Consider the following 19,885-nt stretch of genomic DNA (forward strand, 5'->3'; position numbering starts at 1 on the left):
TTTGGAAGATGCTTTTCTATGGCATGACACAGTTGGTTGATGAGCGGGTTGTGTTAAAAACAGGTTTTTCCCCGGAAGTACACAGCAAATCCTGCCACTGAGACGGATGATGTGATAGGGACAACCGAGACAGCATCCCTTGTATGTGGGAATAAAGGGGAGGAAAAAAGGAAAGAAGAAGGAAAGCATTTCTTGTCAGGTCAGTTTTCTTTTCTCCTCTCTTGTCCTATATCCCAGCTTGAAAGGCAGAAATGATTCTTGATAGAAAAAAGAAACCAGGCTGTTCTCTGCTGGGACTCCTGATGCCAGGGAAGAATCTCATGCCTGTTTTCTCCACAGCTGGCACCAGGGCTTGCATGCTGCAGGATTCAAGAGGCCCTGGTCTGTCCCCGTTCCTGCTCAGAGGAGGCGATGTATCTGGCCAGGCAGATCTCTCCATGCATTTCAGAAATGAAGAATTCTGAATGGGACGCTGCACACCTGAGGAATGAATATTCCTGTTAATTTTTCCAAAGGCAGCGGACAGGCATTCAGCTGGCAGATAACTCGCGTGTCTGTGCGAGATGCTGATCTGGGGCTGAGAGGGCTGGCTCTGCGATGTAGCTCTCAGACGCCTGTTTTGACATGATCCCCAGATCCATCCCTTCTCTGCAACACCCTGCACTGTTACAAGGAGGTGATTTCAATTTCTAATCCTGTATGGCTGCGTAAGAAGCTGGCCTGGGTACCAGCGGCAGCGCGAACCCTGCCAGACCCTGTTATAAGCTTCAGGAAACGACTGCAGCGGGAGGCGTAGGGCGGCGTGCTGCCAGGGGCTGGGAGGCTGGGTAGTGCCTGGAGGTAAAGGGCAGCAGCTTTTCCTGAGCCACCTCCTGTATTTGCTGCTGCTGGAGGCAAAGACCAGCAAGCTGACAGGAGGTTAGCTTCTGGCTCTGTCCAGAAGAAGCCATCGTGGAGCAAACAATCGTTTCGGGTTCCCAAAATAACCGAAGATAAAGCGGGATCCTGAGATTCATCCTGAGGCTAGAAACCGGCTTCTTACCTGAAGACAATAAAGTCTTGCCAGAGGTGGGACTGGTGCAGGGTGGCCATCAGGTGCCGGAGTTTTGGATAAATTACAAAGGCGGTTTGGATAGGTGGAAGGGTCTGTTTCTCCGGGGATGGAAACGAAAGCTGTAGTAGCTGCGGTTGTGTGGAGAAATCTGAACAGAATAAAGGAAGAGCATTTCATGAATTATAGGGGAGAAGAAGGGGAGATGTTCACTCGATGAAAACAGCAGCTGTGCTCAAAAAAAAAAAATAAATGAGACCACGAAACACCTTTGTGTTTTGCTTTCTTTAGCAAGGTTTTCTGTGTTGTGGCTCGGCTGTAATTCCTGCTTCTCTGCAGAAGCCCCGCTCCCGGCAGCTGTGACATCCTGTGCCCGTGATGGGAATGACTGGAGAGGCTCGCAGCCGAGGAAAGCAACTGTAAAAATAGCCGGGCTCGTCCGTGGTGTCTGGAGGTGCACGTGCTCTGCCTCCTGCTGCGCCACGGCGCGACGAGGGCAGCCCCGTGGCCTCCATCAGCCAGAAGCGGGCTCTCCCTGGCGGGGGGACGGGGAAGGCTGTTCCCGCGGGCACGGCTGTGCCTGACCGGCGGCGCTCTGCTGCCGGACCAGTCGGCCCCCGACGTCCCACTGGCACCCGCAGGAAGCGAGATCCGTGCCCCAAATCGACTCGGAGACAACCCCGAGGCGAGGGAGCTGGGATCCGCCTCCCCGGCCGTGCCTCCCGCCTGCGGTGGGACGCCCCGTGCCGCTAGGTGGGGGTGTGGGGGTGTGGGGGTGCTCGCCTGCGGGACCCGGCCCGCAGCCCCGCGGCGCTGCGCAGCGCCGCTCCCCTTTGCGGTGCTCCCAGCCCGGAGAAGCTGCTGGGAGCAATCCTGCGAGCATCAGCGCCGGGTCTGCGCCCCTCTGCCCCACCTGCCGCCACGGGGGGGGCCCGGGGGGGCCCGAGCGCTCGCCGCCTTCCTCCTGCGCTCGCCTCAGCGCGCTCTGCGGGCTCGTACCGGCTCCTTGTGTTCGTGCTGCTGCAGCAGGTGGACAAAACCCGGTCGGGCACAAGCTCTGCTCCCTCAGGCGGCTTATTCTGCCCTCTTTTCCAACACGGGAAGGGAAACCTGCCCGGCTGGGTGAGCTGCACACCCTCACCATTAAATCGTGCTGGAGAACAGCTGCCTGCTGACCCCGACAGTGCCACCGGTGATTCCCGTGGCTGCCAGGTGCGGGTGAGATTTGTTTTTGTTTGCACCGTGCGCTTTTCCCTGGGAGCCACCCTGGGGCAGGGCTGGCTGGAGGTGTGCTGGCCGAGCTGCCTGCTCGTGGCACGGGACGCTTGCCCCGGCTGGCTGCTGGCGCTGCAGCACCCGACCCTTGGCCGTGAGGGCTGACGAGGACCAGCTGAGAAGCAGATGCCAATTAAAACTGGAAAGCAGAGCTTCAGCCCGGTTTGCTGGTACATCGCCTCACCCAGAGGGCAAGCGCCTGTTACGTGACACGGTGTCAGCGAGGATGGAGGGGCTGCGTCTCAGCCCAAACCGCTACTTGGGTTCCTGCTGCTGGTCTGGCTCGCGCTTGTTTTTCTGTGGGCTGAATGTCCCCGTGCTCTTTCACAGGGGGATTTTTATAACAGAGAGCGACAGTTTTGGTGGGAAGTGCTGGGGAAATGCAGGAAGAAAGTTCGTCTCGCAGCAGAGAAGTGAGCGTGTGCCCAGGCTGCTCTTCTCAGTGTGCAAAAGCCTATGAGAGGGAGAAGAGGCCAGCATTAAACACGCTATGCTGGAGCATAAACCTTTGCCCTCAATGCCCTCAGTACCTTGCTGCTTCCGTGGGCGAGTGAGAGCAGAGCTGTGTGCTCCAAGAGCAGGTTGGGTTTTGCTTTAAACACTCAGCATGACGCACTGGATAAACCTTTCCCTCGGGCAGTGAGAGCCCCACAGCCAACGCTCACCATCCTGATGTACTTCAGGCTGCTCCGTGGGATCCAGGATGTCCTGGTAGTCACCCATACTGAAGAGAGACGTGTGATTAGGGAAGAGGACTCAGGTCTTCCCAAGCTGGGCAGGTACATGGGAAGCAGCACTGAATAGCTGCCTTCTGAAGGACCCAGCAGTGGAGAGCTTCTGGGGCTTCCTTCAGCTCGCTCAGGAAAAAGGATCAGGATGGTGGCCCTGAGAGACTTTTTTAGTACAGTGAGCGTATACAAGGTGTACATCAGCCCAAGAGGCGCACGTATTTTTCTTTTGGTAAATGGGTTTAAAGAAACATTATCCTCAGGGTTTTGAGCTCTCGGCAAACAAAGGGAGAGTTAAATTCAGTGATGGGGTGGTTGTTGCTTCGCCCCAAGCAATCCCCCAGCACCCTGTCTCCTCCTCTCCTCTATCCTACTCTCCTGCCTGAGGTCTTTGAGAGATGCATGGGGAGCACGTCCCCCCTCTCCACCAGATACAAAGGAAGGACCAAGCCAGCCACAGACTCCTTCCTGAGCTGCACTGTTGCCACTGTGAGCCCAAATTCAGTAGCACCAGATGTAGGAAAATAGCCTGATAGGGGACGTTTATGCCCCCTCAACATAGACATGCATTCAGTGATGCCACTCACTGCCTCTGCTGCCCACACCAGCTACCTATCAGCTGCATCAGGGGAAGCTGCTGCAGGGTTGTTTTTCCCCGAGGTGTTTGGAGGGTTGGAAGGAATCAGTGTGAGATTTTCACTTGGCTCTTTGCTGAGAGTGATCCGAAGGCGCTCTCTCTGTCGAGGGTAAAAATTGTGAAAGAAATGACAGCGCTGCCTTCCTCCGCAGCCTCCCGCCGAACCCTCTCACAGACCGGCTGCCAGAGGGCTGAGGGGCCTGAGCAGCCGTGCTGACCCCGAGGGCTGCCCCTTAGTCTGCTGCGATGGAGGGCTGTCTGCGGCACAGCTGCTCCAGCTCAGGCTGAGACACCCAATAAGTATTCCAAGGTCACCATAGCTTTCCTACCCATCGGCCTTGCCTCCACGTCAGCAGCCCTACGGTGCTTGCTGGAGTTCATTTTCCATCTTAAAAAGCGTAAGGCTAAATATTTGAGGGGCTGGCTAAAACCCCCCGTCTCCACCGTGGTTCTCTGGTTGCATTTCCCCCTCCCTGCCCTGCCCCTACCAATGGGACTGAAAAGTTTTCTTCCGGGTTATTTGGGTACAGCTTCTCACACTTATGGGAAACCTTGATATATTCCTCAAAAGCACATTGCTATCCCTTGCTGCAACCGAATCAGTCCATGCTGATGTCAAAGCAGCTGTATATCAGACACGCCATTAACATAGACTGAGTAGTGCTGCTCGGGGACGTACACCTCACCAGACCCCAGCACAGCCTGCGTCCCTGGAAACCCTTCCTTCTCCTGATGCAAACGTCTTCCAGGACTGGAGAATTTCACCCCACGTTCACGCAGCCTCCTTGAAATGCGAGGGGCAGCGCTGCTCTTACCGCTCCTGAATAGCTCTAATCAGCCTTGCAGCTGCCGATGGAAAGAGCTTTTCACAAGGCAGCCTTTCTTTTTCTATTCTTCTCCCTGAGATCATTTTTCCCGGAGGAAACGTGTCATTCACAGCGCTGGGCTTGCAGGGGGCCGGCCAGGCGTCTCTGCAGGCTGGATTTCCTCACCCTATTCTGAGCGACCGATCTGCTTGGCAACTGCCTGCAAAAAAACAAGGCTGAGAGGCTGCCGTGGAGGAAAGTGGACGTCCTGTAGGCCATTATCTGATGTTTTCCAGACGACGTCTCTGTCTGGCAGCAAGCTGCACTCCTCTCCGATCCTTCAGCATCTTCAAAAGGCGGATAAAGTAATTGGGCCCGCTTCTCCAGGGGCAGGTTTGCCAATTCTGCTGTTTCCAACTATTTCATCACGGGCCTAACTAACAACCACATTAACCCCTTGGGCTACGGCCTGGAGCTAGGGGCTCCCGGCCTGCTGCCCATTCGAGCTTGTAAATTTTATTTCGAGCCCTTGCTTTCCACTCCCCTGCCCTCTGAGCCTGTCCAGCTTTGTGTGTTCGTCCCCCTGCCATGGGGAGCTGTGCAGACAGGATCAGCTCAGGGCCAGCAGCTCGCCAGCACTGGGGCACCCCGCCGAAAGGCACGATGCGAGCATCCTCAGTCAGACGCTGGACGTCACGTAGGAGCCTAGAGGGGGAAAGAAAAGACCAAGAAACACAGGCATGGCCTGACTCATCAGCACAACTTAATTAGCGCAGTGGTTAACCCAATCTCTTGTTCTCCTCAGTGAAAAATGAAGGCTCGTGCCTCTGGAAGCACCGCTTGTGAGATTGAGGCCGATTAGCTTTGGGTTGTGCTGTGAGTAGCTCAACGGTGCTACCTCATGGCCAGAGGGAAAACTACTTTGGCCTCCTGGTCTCACTTTTTAAATTCTGTTATTTCTCTTGCAAGTGGCCGCCAGGGAATCGCTGACCTCCAGAGCGAGAGGCTTGCTCTGAAATGTCTTGTGCTGCTGGACGCATACGCCAGGCACACCCACTGTAACAACCAGCACACACTGGGATATGCCGGGGGGGAGGAGGGAGACTTAAAAGGAGCAAGTTCACCAAGGACTTTTGTCAAATATGACGTCTCTGCTTGTCCCTCTTCCACTACCTGGAGCGGTGCCGTGTGCGTGATACGCACCCACCCCAGACGGGGAGCACAGGGACCGCTTCCTCACCCTGTGGCCCAGATACCGCCAAAGGAGAGCTGGCCAGCGACCCATCCTGAGGCCGCAGCCCTGTGTCAGGCGGGTTCAGCCCACAGGGGTTGCTTTCACGCTGTGTCACACCTGGCCGGGGTCTGCTCTGAACCACAGGCGGTGCCTCTTCGGCCCAAAGACGCTTTTTTGTGTTGCTGTCTCCTTTCAGCACACAGGGCCAGAAACAACATGAGGCCCTGTGGTGCTGTACAGCCAGAAAACGAAGGTACGAGTGTGGTTCCCCCCCCCCCTTTCGATGCTTTTATGAGCTAGTTGTGGCTGCTGCAGAGGCACAGCCTGTGGCATCCAGAGAGCTGAAACCTGTGGCGAGAAGCCTGGTGTGGCTCCCCACCAACTGAGACTGGCTGCTGCTGTTCTGGGGGCAGCCATCGCCTCGCCTTCACCCAGTTACCCGTTGTGAGACCCCTGTCAGGAGATCTTCTCCCAAGGGCAGCAGGCAGGGCAGTCATCGCTCACCTTGCGCACAAGGGATCACCTCTGGTGGCTGGAAGCCTCCTTGGGGGGGGGTCCTGTGAAAGAGCAGAGCAGCATCTTGCCAAACCAGTGCAATACACACGGCGTTGGGTCCGATGTGAGGCAAGATTTTGGGATCCTGGTGACAGAGACATGCCAGGTATGTAGGAGGAGAAAACAGTCACTGTTTAGGGGATGGCTGTGTTGGGACGAGCCTTCTCCAACTGGTGTCCCGCAGCTGCTTTCGTTCTGGGATGTGGCACACACATCAGGTTTGTCAGCTGAGCTGGGCTAGAGAATGATCCCACCGAGGTCCAGCGTCGAGTATCTGTAACAAACTGTTGAAACTCTTAATTTTCCATATGCTTTTGTTTACCAGCACGTAGGAGCTAGATGGGGTAGAGGACTGTGTGTCAATATCACCATTTTCCTTGGAGCTGGTTTGGAGAACACTTCCTCCTGTGAGGGGTCCCGATTTTTCTATCAGCCTTCCCACTGATGTCAAAAATACGAGGTGGCTGGGCCCACAGCAATCTGGATTGGTGAGCAACCCTCCGAGCAGGCACACACAGCAGGAGCTGTTATGAGCAGGAACAGGTCTGAGGACAAAGCACCAGCTGCTTTGACGCTCATCGCTTTGGCAGGAGGTAAGCAGGCGCTCCTGTTTATCAGGCACCTAGTGGCATATCGCAGAAGTGGCAGACAGCCCCAAGCCCTGGGGATGCTCGCCCCGATCCAGAGGCTGCTGGAGCATCAGCACCAGAAGTCAGGACCCATAGAGGGCAGGGAAAGGTGCCCATGCAGCTAAACAAGAACGGAGGCTTATTCCGCCCAGGGAGGCTCCTCCCCTCCCTGATTTTGGGGCCTCGAAGGAGCTTTCAGTAACCTACAGGAGAATTTACACAACCTCCCAGCGCTGTTTACTTCCTGCCCGTGGCTTCACATGGTTTCCAAGAATCCCGCAAGCACGCGTGACATGTGCCGAGCTGCCACCGGGCAGGAGAGGTGCTGGCTCTCAAAGCCTGCACAGGCAGCGAGAGAGAGGAGCCCGGCCAAATTACTTTCTTGGCAAGGTTTTCTTTCAAAAAAAAAAATATTCAGAAATATAAATTTTAAACTGAGACGTTTAAGTCACTAGAAAGCCCCATGGAAGAGCATCGGTATTGCTCGGGGGGGAACACGAGGCTGGTATTTGGAGCAGAAAACTTCAGTCTTCCGAGAGGACTATTATACTGTTAGCTTGCCTTCTTTTTTTTTGTGGCGTTGATGTGTGCTAATTGTGCTGTGCTTTCACAAGTGCAAAATTCTGACAGCCCCAGCTTAAGAAAATGCAACACTAAACCTTAGATTTCAAAATCTGATCCAGCTGCTCTTGGTATAAAAAAAAAAATGCTCAAGATGTTAAAGTTGAGAAAGGGTCTCTCCTGTTTTCTCTGTTTGTGTGTTTTTGTGTGTTCACAGCTACTGAAACACAACCGCGTGTTCCATGACTGTGTGTGCAAGCAAGCTGTCTGGGTGTGCAGATGCATCTTTGTTTCCCACCCACCGTCTGCCAGCAGGGCCTATTGCATACCCTGAGCCGAGCGATAGTCAAAACAAACCAGGTGTGGTATTGCATGTAAAAATAAAAATAAAAATATGAAATAAAATAAAGCCCACAGGATAAACCACACTGCACAAGCAGCCAGAAATACAAACCGTGTGTTCTTCAGCACTGCTTGCCAATGTTTCACACGTCCCTGACTCCTAATGCATGGGTTCCCTGTAGTTACTTCCACTGACAATAGCTCTTCTTTTCTTAGCTGCCTTTCCTGGATCTTTTAAAGGTGGTCAGCCTCTGAAAGCCATCACCATCTGGAAGAGACCTATTTAGATGAGATGCTGCTTGACCCAGGCGTACTAGCTGCAATACTGCAGAATAAAGGTCTCACCCGTGGGAGCTGGAAATCCCATTTTTCAAAAATGTTCCAGCTGTTACCTACACCAGCAACTTCCAGAGAAGGAAGAAAATAGCTTTTAAATATTTTTTTTTCTGATTTCTTTTGTGAATCAGAAAAAGCGTCCAGGGGAAATGTCCTATGCTAGAGGGCATGAAGCTAGCACAGCCAGGCTCTATCAGTGAGTCTCCAGCAATTAAAAAGACTTTTCTTGTTATATTCCCTGTCTGTGCTGTGACGAATTCATGTGTGGTGCTGCCCAAGGACAGCTTTGGCCACTTCTTCAAGCACAGAGTGCTGTCACACTTTCTCGCAGCCCAGCAACGTTGGGCTGCATTGTGCTGGACCAGTGGGAGCAAGCCTTTGGAAGCTTTTTGGTTTTTTGGCTGAGGAACAGTGGGTGACTGTCCTTTCTCATTTTGGTTTTTACATCAGCAAAACTCCCTTTTCAAACTGCTGCTGCCCCTGCAATGCTCAATGAGGAAAACCCCTCTCAGAGCCTCCAGCTTTCTCTCCCGGCCCCAATTCTTGCGATTTGGTATGCGGTGTTTTCACCAGACCACCAGCTAGGGTTGAGGCATATCCCTGTTAGCGTGAGAGCTGACATCTTGCCCACCTTCTTCCCCTGGACACTACACTTATGTGCGTGATGATCACTTTGAGATGTCATCCCAGCTCATGGCTTGTGTTCCAAGTTCATTGCAGATACTCAAAATCAGATCAGATATTCAAAATCGGCAGATTTTAAAGCCTAAATCTCCAAAAAGCTGCCGTCCCGTCAGGTATTGTTCTGACATTAACTCCCTCATAATCCCTTTTGAATCTTTTTGAATCTCTCTCTGGGAAGCTCACAGAGACGATGCCAAAAACAAACGTGGTGGGATATATGAACTCAAACCAAAACATAAACAGAGGAGGAGTGGCGGAAAAAGCCTAGAAAATACAACAAAGATCGAGAGACCTACATGCTGATGAAAAATTGAACATCCAAACCTCTTTCAGCCACAAAAACCTACACAGTGAGAGGGACTGGCAGATCAAGTAACGTAAAGAATATAAGGAAAACCCATCAGTTAGCCTTCTTCCAAAGTACATTGCAGTACCCAAGACAGATGAAGAGCGCTGTATTTTTAGGAGCATAAAGTGCGAAATCTCTTGACGCAACAGTCCCCACCAGTGGCAGCTGTGCCAGACACCCTGCCAAGCATCTCTTTCTACTGTACTTCCATTTATCATCCACTACTGCTTTACATTTTTATCCTTTTACCAGATGTTCTCTGCATACCTTACAGACACTCACAGTACTGTCAACCCCCCCTTGCGAATCTCCATCCTGCCTGCACATCCCATTTGGTTTCAGAAACGAGTTGGGGAAAACTGTGGGGGAAAAAAAGCATGCCATGGGCAAGCAAAAATGCATGAACAGAGAGACCTCCATCTCAGCAAATGCTTTGTCTGCCAGTTGATGGGGGAGTGCTGCAGGGACGTATGCTCACCTGTTCCTACACTCTTTCCCTGCATCTTCTAGCAGCTGTGTCAGCAAAGGTGTTGGGCTGGATGGACGTTGATTTGACATGTTTCAACCATTCTGACGTGCCCAAGAATAGCGTGGCTATCCAGCCCCCTCTTGTCCGTGTTATTTCCAGTAGGCCTTTCGCAGAGCCCCAGTACGAGACCCTCTCCCCTGGTTCAGAAGTCCTTTCAGCCCCCCTTCCCTTGCGAGAGGGCATTTCATTGCCAGGGGCTCTTGCCAGCTTTCCCAAGTGGGAGAGTTCTTCAGCCTGCCAATCACTTCAAAGCTTCAAACCACTTTTCTGGGTATTTTTCATATGATTATTTTCAAATTACTGCCCTGTATGAAAGCTATTGCTCCACTCATTCTTTGAAACACTGTGACAGTTCAGGGAATATGGGTGATGCAAAGGGGTTTCTGAACCAGAGGCACTTCAGTCATGGACAAAGCTCACAAAAAACTTTAGGTCTGAGGGGGAAAAATGCTCCTTGAAAACCTCTCCCCTTCCTCCCTGTGCCAGGATCATCGCTGCTGTGAGGGGTTGTCTGATGCCCATCCTGGGCACACCGCTGCTGTCTAATATCCACTCTGGGCACATCAGGATCTGCTCTTCCTACTCAATACCCTGGTTCCTGGTGCATACTAGATTTCTTCACAGGCTTGAGAAGGACTGGCTTTGGGAATAATTTCTGGTCTCTTTTCTTTCCTCTGCCAGAGTACCTCCAGGCCACCTTTGGACACCCCAAATACAGGTCCTGTGAGAGCAGCCAGGGAAATGGATGCCCTGCGTTGCAGACAGGCAACTGCTCTAGGCTCATTGCTGGTGGTCACTGAAATTTAAGTCACTTGATCAATGCTGAGAGTGCTTTTTCTGCTTTTCAAATTCTTTGTTCTTTGTTCTACTGCAGGACAGAAGCGAGGCTTCCCAAAGGTTTCCGTGAGATCTCCTTGTTCCCAGCAGAGATAATACCTCTAAGGAAAACACAGATTCAAACCAGTTCAAAGATGTTAATCATTTCCGTGTAGATGAATTCCCCTCTGGATGAGAGATGCAATGGCTACAGGAGTAAGGACTCCGTGCTGCCTGCACCCCCTTGACTGGCTCAGGTGGTTTCCTTCAGGGCTCGGCAGGAAACTGCAACCTTGCAAGAGGGCACAGTGCCGGGCTCTTACCTGTGGGAGATCCTGGAGGTTGGTCAGGAGAGAGTCCTCAGGCTGCCTTCATATGTACACCAAGTCTAAAAGAAACACAGAAAATAAGGACATGCTTGACTGCAGCATGTAAATGCATTTGTATCTTCAGCAATTGTATTGAGAAAGGTCATTAATCTTCGGCAGATTTTATCAGGACTAAGCTGTCTTCTGTGAAAAATTGTGTTTGTCTTTCCCTTGTTCAGTTACCAGATGCAATACTTAGCAAAATTCCCTCCATACCTGTGGGTTGGCAGCTGCAGTAGACTGTGTTCCCCTCCATCTGCATGACTTTTGGGTCATTTGGCAGGTTTCAAGTCTGAGCCCTTTTTTTAAAAATATGCAACACAGCTGATTCCCTCCGGGCTAAGAAGTGTCTAAAAAAAAAAACATCCTTCCAAATTTGTACTTAGCATTACTGTTACCGTCAGCTTTATTTCCCTGTTTGGTTTCATTTGTACTCACTAAAGTGACCTTTCCCCTTATCACATTGAAGTGAAACAGGCAGCAGTCCAGGTTATGACAAGGTGATAACTGCCCGGCATTTCCTCAGCACCAGTCACCGCTCACCTGCCTTAAAACATGTAGCTCATTCTCAGATAAAGCCCAAGCGAGCAGCCTGCAAGGGTCATCCATGGAAGGTGCCTTCACGACCGTGTCACGCACGCAGCACCACCACAGGCGCCTTGCAGAGCCGTGTGGAGGAATACTGGAGCCGAGACCTCTCGGTGAGTCCAAGTGAAGTGGTGCCACGTGGATGTAAAAACAGGAAAGAGAAGTTTTAGCCAATGCGCGTGTTCTCCCTGCCCCATTGTGAAAACTGGATCTGGTGCATCCTCTGTCTTGGACTGGAGGAAGCCCAAAGGTAATGGGAGCATCTCAGTCTCACCGGTCCCGTTCCACACACCAACATCTCACTCCTCTGCTCCCTGAGGAGGTAAAGGACTGGCTGGTTTGAGTTTAAGCTTAACTTAGCAAAAAATGGCCTTTTGTCATGAAAGACCGTTCTGTTCATCTCACTGTTGCAAAATCAGCTCTGCTTGGGCCGAAAGGCAGCGTACCACTGAACGACCCTGTTTAAAGCTGTAGGAAAACCAAGCTCATGATGTACCTTAAGCTCTGTTTGTGAGCTGATTATTTTTGCAAAACACAATATTATTTCCTACTAAGGACAGAATCTGCTTTTTTTTTTTTTTATTGTCTCTTGTCCTAATTGTGCTTTGTTTTGCTGCATGCTTGTGGCTCTTTGGCCTGTGCTCTTATTTTCATATTGCCCCTCTTGGCAAAGGCACTGGGTCTGTGGTGCAGAGTATTTATCTTCGGCTCCCTGATAGCTGTGGTTTTCTAGTATCTGTTATGGTCCTGAGAGGAGAGAAAACGCTAATAGTTACGGGGTGAAGTCACAGCTCTGTGGACAGCGATGGCAGCATTCCCACTGGCTTCACCCCGGCCGCGCGTGAGGGGCAGCTTATCTTCACGGCCTCCTGCCTCACGGCCGGGTGAGAATATCCCTTTGGTTCTGCCTCGACTCGGCCCCAAAAGAAAGGGGAAAGAGGTCTGGTGGCTGCTCCTGGGCAGGGCTACTCCCCTCTTTAAACCCTCAGCAATGGCTTTTGTTTCTTTTTGTCCCCTGATTAGCTATACCAATGGTGATAGTGGGGCTTGGCTCCCTCTCCTTGGGCTGGGAGGAGGCTGCCTGTACGTGCCTGGATGGTGGCGAAGGGCCTCTGAGTCTGAGGCCTTCCCCCTTGGCCAAGCTCTTCTCTTCGTGTGGAAGAAGCAGTCAGCAAAGAAGAACAGGACTGGAAGGAAAAAATGAAGTTTTTCTGTCTGGGATTTTTTTTTCTTCATTTCTGAGGTCTTCTCTGCATGCAGCCAGCAATTAAACTGTGCAGGAGACAGGAAAGACCCTGTTGCAGAAAAATTTTAAATGATGTCTGTACTTAAATATGATTTTTTCCAAACGGGATAGAAATGTGACTTCCAAAATAACTGTCTCCACCCTTCATTCCCAATAGTCCATGCCCCCATATCCAGTGTGGTATGTGATACCTCAGTCTTCAGCATCCCAGTCCTTCACCCAGGACAGTTTGTGTGAGCGTAAATCAAACAACGGTTTTAGAGAGCTGATATCTTCTCTAGTCAGCTATTTTGGTACTTTTGGTAAGATTATAGCCATTCGCCAGTTTGTAGGATACAGTTTCATGATCAGCTCAAGCAAGTTTGCATGGCTGCTGAAGACATAAATTATTAAATTGCTGGGACTGCATTCGCCACATCCATAAAAAGTTTATTGCCCCGGCCTTGAATGATCAGCATTTTCTCCTGTTTATCCCTGTGTCGTGCAGCTCTAGGCATCCCATCTGTTGCAGAGTTGTTTGCCCTCCACTGCAAGAGTCGGGATTTCACCTTTACTTTTCGCACGGACAAGCAGAAGGACTGATCACAACCTGCAGTTCAGGCTGTATTTCTGCAATGCCACTGAAGGGTCAGTCCCTCCAAAGCGGGTATTCCTCTTCTGGGCCTGGGGCTTGTGAGGTTGAACATCAAAATCAGACAGAGTGAAAAAAAGGTTGTTTAGGAATGGGAGCATCCAGGAGCAGGTGATGCCCAGCTATCACCTCTACTGGGGGCTAGGGCCTGCACCCTCGGCTCCACGTTGTAGACCCGTGCATCTTGGCAGACAGGGCCTCTGTGTGGACACACCTGAAAAGCCACCTTTAACCTCACAGGGCACTTTGGCACTTGCAGCTGGAGAATAGGTCTTTTTGGCACCTAAAACGCATGTGCGAGCGTGCTACCTAAATTAGGCAAACTGGATCCCATCCCTTCCTCCTATGCTTTCTTCGGCAGATGTTTTCAGTGAGACAGTGAGGTAAGAGGCGGCGTGCATGGCTCTCTTTGCTGGAAACCATAAGGTTAAATACCATAAACTGTTGGCCAAAGCAGGCCAGAGCCTCCTATGGGACCAATCCTGCCCTCGCTGAAGTCAGTGGGAACTTTGTCTGATTTTGCTGGCTGTTGTGAATTATTGTTTAAGTTATTGCATCATTTGGGGATTGAATTTACCGCATCCATAAAGGGTTTATTATCCTGTGCTGGAATGACAGCAATCATATTTTCTATTCTGTTTATCATTGCACTGCTAGGCTTTTAAAATTACAACCTGTCATCTCTTGTGTACAGGGACTTCTTGCCATTTATTACCATAAAGTCAGGATTTCAGCCATATTTTAGCACTGAGGGTTGGAAGGACTGATCTCAAATTGCAGTTCATGTTTTACCGCTTAAGACTCTACGGCTTGGACCTTGTCTACCCACTCGGAAAAGATGAGATTTGTGCACAACCAGCTCACCCGGGTGGCTGATAATGAAGTGGGAAAGATGCTACTTGTGGGAAAGGTACCTGTCTGACCTGACTCTGTGACTGGTGTGCCTCGCATCTTCACTGTTTTCCAGAAATGAAGCATAGTGACTTGGGAGGGTTCGTGCCCTGGACAATATATATCTGCATATATATAAATGTAATGGAAAAATGAGATACAGACACTTGTTCCTCTCCTGTGCTTTTGTTGAAAATTATCTCATCCGTGCTCACTGACATTGAAGAGCCTGATCCAAAAACCTCACTGGGACAAAGTGGAATTTTACTGGGCTTTGAAAAAGGCTTCTAGTAAGTATGAAACCTTGGAGAGACTGGGTAACAATCCAGCATTTTACCCAAAGGAGGGTTATCCCACTGGGCGCCCTGGGCTAGCAACCCCTGCTGGGCAGGACCTGAAGCCAGATCACCTCCTGAGGGTGTGATTCTCCTATACAGTACCTCTGCCTTGTGGGTGTTTAATTTTTGTGTTATTTGCTCATATTTTGGCACTGCTGCAAAAACTTTCCTGGCCTTTGAAACGTGAAGATGTGTACCACACAAAGAATAAATCAATAATCTGGGTCGAGACTCGTCATGAGCTGGGCTTGTCTGGAGTTGCCTCCTGGCAACCATTTAAATTAACTTCTTTTAGCACATCTGTCATTGCACTTCATAGAGCCCAGAAAAACGTTTGCAAACACAAGGAGGTGCAGCTTTGCACCTGATGTGTCCTCTGCGTGTCGAGAAAGCTTGTCACGAAAAGGCAAGTGCTGGCAGCAGACACTCGCTTCCCTTGTGTTCAGCACTGCTTGAAAGCATTTTGTGGCTTCAGAGCGAAGGCCTGGAAGGTTATCAGGAGAAAAAAATAACCCTGTGGGTGGGTTAGTTATGGCACTCCCACTTCAGGGGCAGGGCACACAGGAACACTGGTTGAAGTGACTGAGCCAAGGGCATGAGGCTGCTTTTTCCTTGACTGAACTCCAGCTCTTCTGCCTCTGGCCCCCAAGAGTCCCTGCTCTGAAGGTCCTTTCGGTGATGCGTTGGCAGTGAGATATGTGTGTGTGCCTCTGTGTGCCTGTGTCCTTCCAACTTCAGCAAGACTTTCAGGCAGCAACTCTGAGAAGCAGCAGGCAGCAAGGGGAGCGGGTGATGTTAAGAACCTTGTAGGCATCAAGCCCTAACCAAGGTGGACATCACCAGGCACCCGCTGGTTACCTCTTCCCTTGGGGATCAGCACTCACAGTTTCAGGAATGGCACAGCTGGGAAGGAGCAAGCACCCAGGTCTAGCAAAAGAGGACATTTCCTGATGGTATTAAAGCTTAAGCTCAGAAAATGTATTCAGATTTTTTAGTTTCTGTGGTTACAGGCAAAGTTTCTTCACATGATCACAGCAGCTCAAACATGCAAGTCCTTCCAGAGACAGTTTCATGCTGAAATTTTTGGCTCCATCAAAGAGAAAACTGGTTGGGTTCAAGCCCCCCCCCCCCCTCCCCCCAAGACAAAAAGGGTTTTGTATATAGAACATTGAATCAAAATTATTGCTTTTCACACCTCTTTGCAATTAATTCTGGCAGAGATCTACCAGATCTTCAGCCTCCTGAGCCTTGTTTCTTTAAAAATCAAGCATGCCCTGGTCAAGCTGCACTTCAAACTGCGCTTTGACGAGTTTCTAAAGGAGTGAAGCTGTGGTAGGAAAACCTCGAGAACAAATAGCACTTGAGTACAAGATAGTTTCCAAGAGTCCCCTACAACTGCTGTGCCTCTGGAGACTGTCTGCTACAGCAGGGTGTGCCAAACTGGAAAATGGGGGTGTAGGTTTCTATTGACCCCCATCCAAGCTCAGCACTCTTTGGGTCACAGCTTTTTATCTGGCTCATCCTTGCTTATTACTCTTGAAAAATACAATGAAACGTTCTAAGATAGTCTTAAAATAGCTCAAGTGTGACTCAAGCTCAGCAAAATCTTGTCATTTTAAGCTTAAAGAAAATGCTTTATCCTTAATTTGCTCTGTAACGTTCAAATCCACAAGATGAGGTGCTATTTGCACCACCAGCCCCGCGTGACTCTTCTGGGCCGGGGCCAGGAGCAGATCCAGGTTTCCATGGGTGGAGGCAGGGACCAGCGTTTCATTTCTTCAGCATTTGCTCCACAGCCAAGTCAAAGAGTGGAGGAAGCAACGTGTGGCTGGGCGAGGCGTGCAGCCCTGTCACCACGTTTCGGCAATTCGCTGAAATTTTCAGCCATGCCCCTGAGTGCCCATGAAAGCCAAAAGGCGTACCATACCCAAAGCAATCAACTTCACCAGGGCTTGGTGGCAACCACGGGCAGCTTAGCCAGACCTCCTGCTTCATATGCTTCATTTTCAGGTCACTAAAGAAAAGACAAAATCACGAATGCCTCCTGAACAGGCATCAGCATTCAGAATAGCTGAGAGAGGTGAGCTGTAAACATCCCCCAGGCAGACAGGCACAAGCTGGGCATGGGGACATAGAGGTAATCGCTGTGACGCTGCTCAGCAAACGTGGCTAATCACTCTCGCATGTTTCCTCTAGGCAGCCTGGAGATTTCCATGAAGAGTCTGCTTTACAGTCTCCCTGAAGGGTAATTAACAGCAATAAAAATGTTTTTGAAATTGCTGGCTGGTTTATAGCATGTGCAACATAGGAGAGCTTCGAATCCCAGCATCAGCTATGATGAGGCTTCATGCCTCCAAACCCACGAGCAGTCCAAATCAAAAGCCTGTGTTTGGCCTTTCCATCATGCAGCAGCAGCAGCGTGGGACATGCTGGGGAGGCGTTGCTGCAGGCAGGACAAATACAGAAAACCCAAACATTGTCTTTAACCACTGTCCAAATAAAAGAAGCAGAAATCTCCCTTGTGGAAACTGAATTCAGAGCTGTGCTCCTACGCAGAGACGGCTGGAGCCAGCAGGAGACAGTCATTTTGCATCTTTACTTATTTGAGGAAATTTTCAAGGGGAAGAAGCTCGCTGTGATGGTGTTCCACTGATCAGGCTTGTGTCCTCTGCTGAACCCCTCAGCTGCCTCTTAATGTTCAGATTTCAAAATGTTCCCCATCTGCCCAGAGGTCCCTTCGATGAGCCAGGAGGGAAGAGCTTGAAAGGAGTGTGAGCTGCAGGACATGCGAGGGGCTCTCTGCTGAGTCCTACAGGCTTGCAGAGCTCCCAGCCAAGCTGCTGGTGCTGCTGGGGACTCGCCTCCTTCATCTCTTGGGATCAGCGTGTTTTTCTTTCCAAGCAGATCAAAAGAAAGGGCTAAGGGAAATCCCATTAACTGTACTGTAACTGAAGATCTGGGGTTGTTGGTAATGAACACGCAAGAGTCGATGGCAACTGGTGATCCTGACTGAGCTCCACGTGTGCTCTTTTCCTTGCTCTCTCCAGTGGGTTTTGGGACTTATATGTGCCAAACCGCAACACAGGCAGCTTTGAACCTGCGTCCTACATGTTATGGGCAGCACGTTACCGCTGCCACCTTGACAGTGAATGTAAATGTTATATGCAAGAGGGCTGTGACTGACAGTGAAACAGACTGTTTTTAAAGGTTTGCACGAAGATCTTTTCCCTTTAAAGTATTTTTAAACTGCACAATGTTTGACGGTAGGTATATGAACAGTCAGCCATGACCACTACATTAGTGTCAATTAGCTGGGAGTTGGTAGCTTGCTCAGTCATACGTTATCAGGAATCAAAGTCTGTGTGAGAAATCACTAGAGTGGTACGGTAAAAGTCTGATCCTACAAATTCATTGGGGCATTATAAAATGTTGTGTTTAAAGACCTTTTGCTCTCAATCATTCTTTACTGCATTGTTATTCATACCTGTTAATGTCATATATATACATAGAAAAGAGAGGTTTAAATTTATAATTCAGAAATCAGTTGCAATGTTTCATTGATTGGAAAATATTTACCCATTAAAATCATCGGTGAAATTATCCTCCTTTCACTAATACCTCATTGTAAAACTGACTACTGGTTTGGCTTAGATGGATATCATGAATCTCCTAATAAAATGATATGCATATACAAAGAGTTATGAGTTCCTGCATGTATCCTGAATGAATAAGGCTTCGTTTATATACCTTCCATTGGTGGCAAGGGCTAGTTTTAAAAAAAAAGGAGTTTTATTTTAAACCTGGTGTGTTAACAGTATTCAATATTAAATTACGCCCAAAGACTGCAAAATTACAGAGGAGACATTTTTAAGAATAGATACAATGCCTAAATAATGTTCACAAGAGTGCTCTGAATGGAAATAAATTTCTGCAAGGAAAATATTTAGACAAAGGAATTGGTCCGTGTTTCTTGGCTTAAATTCCCAAATAATATTCTTACTCAAGTACTTTAAGAGCTTCAATGGGCCTCTGGTTGGCATTAAATGCTAAACATCAAGTGGGTTGTGCTTGAAACTCCATCAAATAGGTTTTGATCATTTACTGCAAGGCTGCTGCCTCTCTTTAGCTCATTATTGACAAAATTTACTTCTACAGGGATGGCTTGGGCAGCAAGTCGTGTTCTGCTTTGCTGAGCTGATGTTTTGTCATCTAGCTATAACAAACATTTTACAGATTTCAGGTTCGAATTGTTTCTAGCCCTACCCTGTGCCAGAGATGACACTGGAGAGCAGGCCCTTCCCTCAGCACCACCCAGAGCATGTCCGCCACCGTCCTTCGTGTAGCACGTGGCCTCAGAACCTGCAAGGATACTGGGGATTTAGGGACCCCGAGGAGTCCTGAGCAGCCAGGCAACTCTGGACAGTCAACGGGACATGCTCGGAGCTCTCCCCTCCCTCCTGTTCAGGGAGAAGAGGATGGACAGGCATCATCACCCAGCCCAGCCCAAACTCCAGTCTCATATTTCTGCCTGGGGCTAGGCTGGAAAAGGGGCTCACTCATACACATGCAGAAACGGAGTCTGATTGCTTTTGGTCACTGAAGCCATGGACAGCGTGATGATGTGGCACGGACATCCCTGGCTGGCCCTTGCCCCCCGTACTGGGCCATTGTGCAGAGCTGCTCTTCCCTCCTGGAGGGAGGAGGCTGCATTCCCAGCACATAATTGGGGGCCTCACCTCAGCATCTCCACGCCTGGTCCTCTCCTTGTGAGAAGAGAAATGAATCCTGAGGATGAGGATGAGGACGAACAGATCTCTTTACTTTCACACAGCCTTGGGCTGATCAACCCAAGTCCTTCCAGGGAGAGCATGGCAGTGACAACCAGTGTGACCTTCAAACCAAACCCCTCCAGCACACCTCAGCGTTTCCCAGGACACATCTCTGCTGCTCTCCAGCCAAGCGTGCACGCACAGGGCTAACACAGTGTGCGAGAGCAGCCGGGGAAATCACACCTTGCCTGTTTGATGAGGGATCAAAATGTAATGAGCGGAAGTAGGTCAAGAAGTGTTGCCAGAGAGACCCAAGAGCGCACTGTTATTAAATACAAACCACCACCAAAGCTCTACAATGTTTGGTATGCACAGATGATGAGAAAGTAGTTGCTACTTGGCAATATCAGAGCTTGGAAGCTATCAGATGACGGCCTGTTTTTCCAAAGGCATTTCTCATTGAGGGATGCAAGCCATTCTCATAAAGTTAATATCTGCAGGCCAGCTCAGCCTGGGCTGAGC

General features: G+C 50.0%; 1 long non-coding RNA gene across 2 annotated transcripts; it reads right to left on the bottom strand.

Moving 5' to 3' along the window:
* Positions 1 to 474: 474 nt before the first annotated feature.
* LOC310882722 lies at positions 475 to 15,701 on the bottom strand. 2 transcript variants are annotated; one of them, XR_014573113.1, is made up of 3 exons: positions 11,444 to 15,701; positions 10,856 to 10,920; positions 475 to 6,570 (listed from the first exon to the last, which is right to left on the bottom strand). It is a non-coding gene; the product is annotated as an uncharacterized lncRNA (long non-coding RNA). The 2 variants fall into 2 exon arrangements; XR_014573114.1 differs by having other exon boundaries at positions 11,117 to 15,701.
* Positions 15,702 to 19,885: the final 4,184 nt, after the last annotated feature.

Source organism: Anser anser (assembly GCF_964211835.1).
Source record: "Anser anser genome assembly, chromosome: 1".
NCBI lineage: Eukaryota > Metazoa > Chordata > Aves > Anseriformes > Anatidae > Anser > Anser anser.